Source organism: Schistocerca gregaria, chromosome 2 (assembly GCF_023897955.1).
Source record: "Schistocerca gregaria isolate iqSchGreg1 chromosome 2, iqSchGreg1.2, whole genome shotgun sequence".
NCBI lineage: Eukaryota > Metazoa > Arthropoda > Insecta > Orthoptera > Acrididae > Schistocerca > Schistocerca gregaria.
In genome coordinates this window covers 586,814,799-586,821,506 of record NC_064921.1, presented here as the reverse complement: position 1 = coordinate 586,821,506, position 6,708 = coordinate 586,814,799, and the positions used below count along the sequence as shown (strand labels likewise).

General features: G+C 35.1%; 1 protein-coding gene across 1 annotated transcript in view; it reads right to left on the bottom strand.

Annotated features, from left to right (window-relative positions):
• LOC126333959 (NADH dehydrogenase (ubiquinone) complex I, assembly factor 6) overlaps positions 1 to 6,708 on the bottom strand; it is a 124,212-nt gene that overhangs the window by 2,179 nt on the left and 115,325 nt on the right. The gene's annotated exons all lie outside the window — the stretch shown is intronic.

Genomic DNA, 6,708 nt, shown 5'->3' with positions numbered 1-6,708 from the left:
ACAAAGTTATGCAATAAAAATGATAATACAAAAGTTAAAACTCCATAAACACAAACAAGAATAGAAACATGAAAACTTCTCTCCCCAACACAAATACGTAGCATAAGAGTGTGTTGGTCAGTTACTCATAAAGGATCTTCAATAACAAAATGTTACAAACAGTTTACACTGTGTATAATAAATATCAATAACAAAGATATTAAACATAATGTCTAAATGAATAAGCTCTTTTGAGCACAAAATAGCCATATTCAAACAGATGAAGTATGGCCTCATCAACTTACACTAACACAATGATACTAAGATTAAAAATTTATATTTTCAAATCACATGTATATAAAGAAACATTTAAGTTTTGCACTCATCGTGCAAGGCAAGAGCATAAGATATTCATTGTAACAACCATAAACATATACAAAGCAAAATGCAAGATTAAACAGCAAAGATACAGATCAAGACAGAGTCCCAAGTTTTCAAAATTGTGACACTGTAAACTTAGCTTGGACTTTTAGAATGCTTCAACTCCGTGATGTTACGTAGACCAAAAAGTTTTCTAGATTCAGGATAGATCAACTTATAGGCATTTGGATGTGGGTTCTCAGATATCACAAATGGTCTTATATAAATATCAAAGAATTTCTTAAGTTCCACACACAATGATTTTGACTTTTCTACTGTTTTCACTAGGACTAAATCTCCCACATTAAACTCACACAGTTTCCCCCTCTTATCATGTCTACTTTTCCTAATTTCCCCTTGCTTTTTCATGTTGTTCCTTACAATCTTCTCTCTTTCTTCTTTTGACAAGCTGTTACATGCTGGAAACTCAATCAATTCACTAATAAGATTTGGTGGCTTTTTATCATAAAGTATCTCATGTGGAGAGAATCCTGTTGAACTGCGCTGTAAGCTATTCATCACATCTTCAAGTTTGCTAATATAATGTATACAAGTGTTGTAGTCAGTATGACAGTAAGTCCTAAATAATCTCCCAATTCCATGCATGTATCTTTCGGCTGGGTTGCTGGATGGGTGATAAGCTGAAATAAGTATGCGGTTGATCTCCTCTCTATATATAAATGTTTCCCAACTTTTGGATGTAAACTGTGATCCGTTGTCACTAAGAATTGCCTTGGGTACACCTACACATTTAAAATAGTCACGGGTAAAACATGAAATAATGTTTTTGCTAGTAGCATTCCTCAATGGGTACAACTTAATAAATTTGGAAAATAAGTCCACCACTACAAAAACATACAGAAACCCTCCTCTAGTGGTTGGCAGTCGCCCATACAAGTCAATTGCTACAACATCAAGCTGCTGTTTCGGAAGTATATTTTGCATCTGACCTCTACTCGTTTGATTGGTTACCTTGACTCTCTGACACAAGTCACAAGTGGACAAGATTTTCCTCACAGTCCTCGCCATATTGTAAAAGTAAATGTTTTCTTGAATCTTTTCTATACATTTTGCTGCCCCACAATGACCATAACTTTCATGAGTATATTTTACAAGTAATTTGACAAATTCATATGGCCAACATAACTTCCATACCTCACTATCTTCCTTCATCCTCCGAAATAATATTCCCCTATGAACTTTGTAATACTGCCCTACTTTTACTTTTCCCTTCTTTCCAATATAACTTTTCACCAGTTTCCACTCTTCATCATGATTCTGAAACCGTCTAATGTCACTGCAGATTTTCACGACATCTTTCTCCTCATTTATCCCTTTTAAATACATAATTTTAAATTCATTCCCTCCTTCATCACCATTGTCACCAATAGATTCTCCCAAAGGATGCCTTGAAAGAACATCTGCTATGCAATTTTCATCACCTTTAATATATTTGATGGTATAGTTAAACTGCTGAAGAAAAAGTGCCCATCTCGTGATTCTACTATGGTATAATTTACATTCTTGTAAGTAGGATAGTACTTTATGATCTGAAAAGACTATCACCTCATGACCCAATAAATAATTCTTAAATTTGGAGAAAGCCCAATGAATAGCTAATAGTTCCTTTTCTGTAATGGTGTACTGCCTCTCGTGTTTCTGAAATGTCCTGCTGGCAAAAGCAATAGATATATGTTCTTCCACCCCATTCTGACTTCTCACTTGGAGAAGGTGTGCCCCTAAACCATAGTTACTACTGTCAGTCATAATACAGAAAGGCAACCCAAAATCTGGCCTACATAAGATTTTACTATTTACCAACTGGTGTTTAATCTCTTCAAAAGCAATCTGACAATCTTTATTCCAATCCCATATAATATTCTTTTTAAGCAAATTCCCTAAACAATGTGCATTAAGAGCTTGAGTAGCACAATACCTCCTATAGAATCCATACAGTCCGAGAAATGACTTGAGCTGTTTCTTATTCCTAGGTGGATACTTTGCAATAGCTTCAATTTTCTCGTCATCTGGCATAATTCCATTGTCAGATATAATGTGCCCAAAAAATTTTAATTGTTTCACTGCAAATTTACATTTTGATAACTTCAGTGACATTCCTCCTTTTCTAAACTCCTCACAAACTTCCTTAAGTAACCCTATGTGTTCTTCCCAACTTTTACTGGACACCAAAATATCATCTACAAATATAGTTAATTTGTGTAACAATTCCTTTCCCAACACATAATCTAAAGCTCTGATAATCTCTGCAACAGATACATTCAGCCCAAATGGTACTACAGTAAAGGTATAACATTTTCCATTATATAAGAATGCTGTGTATTTCTGAGATTCCCTTGCTAATGGTATTTGATGAAATCCAGAGGTCAGATCGAGGCTAGACATAAACTTTACATGTTAAAACTTGTGTAGTAATTTATCAATGTTTTCAGGATGATCAGTTTCCAGTTTTCCTACATAATAATTTATTGAGGAACCTTGAATCTAGGACAAGTCTTACACTATTATCCTTCTTGGCTATGGCTATGATAGGATTATTATATTAGCTATTACACCTCTGAATAACTCCCCAAGTCTGCATCTTTTCCAACTCCCTCTCTACAGCTTTCCTCCTGCTTAATGGAATCCCATAAGGTTTAATGAAAAATGGATCATGCGGTTTGAGTACAAGTTTACATTCATACCCTTTCACTCTGCCTGGTCTGTCACTAAATACATCAGAAAATTCCCATAAAAGTTCCATGAGATCAGATTGTTGTTCCCTAGTTAAACTCTCTGCTTCAGCAATCTTATTTTCTACTATGCTTTGATAATCTTTGTCATCAATAGAAGTCTGTTTTTCAAAAGGATCAGTGCATCTCCCATCATCTAAATAATCCACTCTCCTGATATGATTATGACTATTACTATTCTTCTCAATGAAGCTCTCTGTATACAACTTATTTTTATCTGTTGGTTCCCTAAATTTGACAGATTTGTTTTTCCAATTAAATCCCATATCCACTTTTACTATCCAATCCATACCTAGAATTATGTCCTCACACAGGTCCGGAATGACAAGACAATCCTGATCAAAGACCACATCTCCAACTTTTAAAGACAAAAGAATTTGACATTTTACTGTTTTACTGAATCTTCCTGTTGCTCCCCTAATTTTAACCCCAACTACTGGTAATTCTGCAAATTCATGGTTTTTATTTATCCTATCCCTCAATTTTTCACTGATTCCTGATATCGGGCTTCCAGTATCAATCAAACAATAACCTGTCCAAGCATTAATACAAATTTGCATGTATGGGTTTCCTACAATTTCACTCTCCTGCTCACCAACATCTTCATGCATCAAGTCATCTTCTACACTTTTAAAATTCAGATCTTCATTTTGTTTGACATAAGCTAAACTATTTTCAGTCTGCACATTGTGCAGAAGCCAACTAGGATCCCCAACACAAACATAATTAGAAACATTATTATTATCAGTAATCATAGGCGATTCTTTACATTTTATACCTGTTTTTGCTTTTTCCTACCAAATAGGATATACCTTCTCGCAGATGGATAACAATTGTATCCAAAATATGTTTATTAGCCTCATTAAGGCTGTCTCACAATCTAAAAAAGAACTCTTGTCCCTGGTTTCCTAAGCAATATTAATGTCATCCCTGTCTATCCCCTCGATTACTGGTAATGTATTAACTCATGTGACTGCAGCCTGATCCTCTTGTACTGAATGATTATTTTCTCCAACACTATTACCCTCCTCCATCATAACTACATCTGCATCATTCTTAATCACAACAAATACTCTTATCTCACTTCTATATTCCATATCATCACTATCATCAACTGCCTCTTCCTCAGCATCATTTAACATCTCACCATTTGACTCAACTTCACTAACCTTAGCTACTTCAGCACGACTTCTCACATCAACATCACACTCTACTTCTTCTAATTCTACAACCTTATTATTCAGTACTTGATTGTCATTCTCACCCACAGAAGTTTTTACATCACTCAGATCTCGATTTACTGCAATTTCATCAGAATACATTAATGCATTTATTCCGAAGGTATCATAACTATTATTAACATAGAAACACCCACCTACATCCCCCCTCACATCACTTTCTTCCCGCCTAAACAAATTATTCATTATCTCCCCACTAACATCTGAATCTTCATTACTAATGTGTCTAGAATTATCTGTGCTCATAGACTTCTGACTGACTTGCAGCCAAAACTGTTTATCAAATGGTCTCTTATCAATTTCCTGTGCTCTTGTCATGTTATTACTAGGTCTTTTTCTATAATCGTTTTGCCCATACCTATTCTGATTCCACTTAGCCTGATTTCTAGCATTATATCTGTTCGTCCCAAACTGACAGGCCCTCATTGGGACGGCTCTTAGTTTAACCGGCCTTGCCCATTCCCATCTTGTCTTCTATCTGGATTTTCTCATTGTCTATTTCTGTTCCCACCATAATAATTACCTCCCTTATTCTCATGTTGACGCCAGTTGCTATTCTCTCCTCTATTGAAATCTCCCTGAAAATTACCTTGACGATCCTGCTGATTATTCCCATTATGATTATTTCGCCTACCATTATTCCCATTATTAGAATTTTGGTTCCACCCTCCATGATTTTGTTCATAATGATGCCCATTAAATCTTTTGCTTCTTTCTAATGCACGATCCAATTTCTCCACGTAATTAAAAAATTGTTCAACTGAATCATCTGGCCCATATACCAAGTCCCACTGAACTCTATTTGGTAACCTCCTTTTTAGAGCGTCTATTTGCGTTAGTTCATCAAAAGGTCTGTCTAAATGCGCCAACTTTCTTAGCTGTTTCTCGCAAAATTCCCTCATTGTACCATCACATTCTTTATAATTAGGCCCATTAAGAAAATCGCTTTTGATTTTGGCCTGAACAGACGCTTAGAAAAATTTGTTCAAAAAACTTTTTTCGAATTGACTATAGGTTAAATCAGAACTGGCGGTTAGATTAGCCCACGACAATGCTTCTCCATCTACGAATTTTTTAACAAATTTGATCTTTACAGTGTCACTCATTTCGAACGAAAAATTGTCACGACAGTTCATAATGAAATCAACTGGGAAAATTACGCACGTTTGTACCTGGCCAAAATCCGTTAAATGAAGTCGCTAACGATTTCATAGCTTAATTATCCCGAATTTCATTTAATTGTTTCTGTAGTCGAACTACCTCATGCTCATTGTCTTTAATTACATTGTTACAAGAATCTACATTATGTTCAATAATTTTTGTTACCTTGTTTTCGAACAATGACAATTTGTCATCGACATTTTTCGTATGTAAGTCAATTCTGGTAATCATTTCCCTATCTTTAATTTTTCTCTCACTCGAAAATGATTCAAATACTTCGTGGTTTCTTCCACTTCTCGTTTGATTGTTAATTCGACTTTATTGAGTTTATCTTCCACATTGTCTACCCTATCTTCAATTTCGTCTGTTCGCTCCTCCAAACTGGTTTTCGTCTCTTTCATTTCCGATCTGATAGTTGAACATTCATTAAAGAATTCCTTAGCCAATTGGCTATTTACTTTTAAAAGCTTCTCTTCTAAATCAGACACTTTCTTTTCCATACTTTTCGCATTTTATGTAATTACATTATTCAAGAAACTAAATTGTTCAAAACATTGCTTATTCAAACAACTAAACCGTTTGTTCGAAGTATCGAATTGTTCAGCATTCTGTGTTAACAGTAATTGCAACATAGCGGACATATCTAATTCTTCAACCTTTCCTTCCGATTTTTTACCTGCCATTTCTGTACTAGCACTTGCTTGAACACTTTCGATAGACTTTTTATCCCCCTGCTGATTTTATTCCAACTCGTCTGTCACGGTCCTTTTTAATCGAATTAAGAAACTCTTGCTCCGACAAAACGCCCAAAATGTCAACAATACAAATAATTTAATAGGTGTACTTATCTCGTATTTACTTTTCTTATTCTTGTTGGGTTGTTACTTCCATTTGTCAGTAGATTATATTTCCTTTCATTTAGATCGTTCTCCTCTTCTTTCTAATACATTATTAGTCCATACCTGTTAACATAAAACGAGTATCAGTCAAATAATGCAATGGATCCCGGACAACAGCCCCCAATTGTAATGTACCCTCTTTCGTCCGGCGTGAATATCAAATATCAAGCGACAAACTTTCAATTCATTTAAATGCTATTTCAAACCCTGAGATTATGATGATCAATTGATGACACCCCGCTAGCTTGGGTGGCCTGTTAT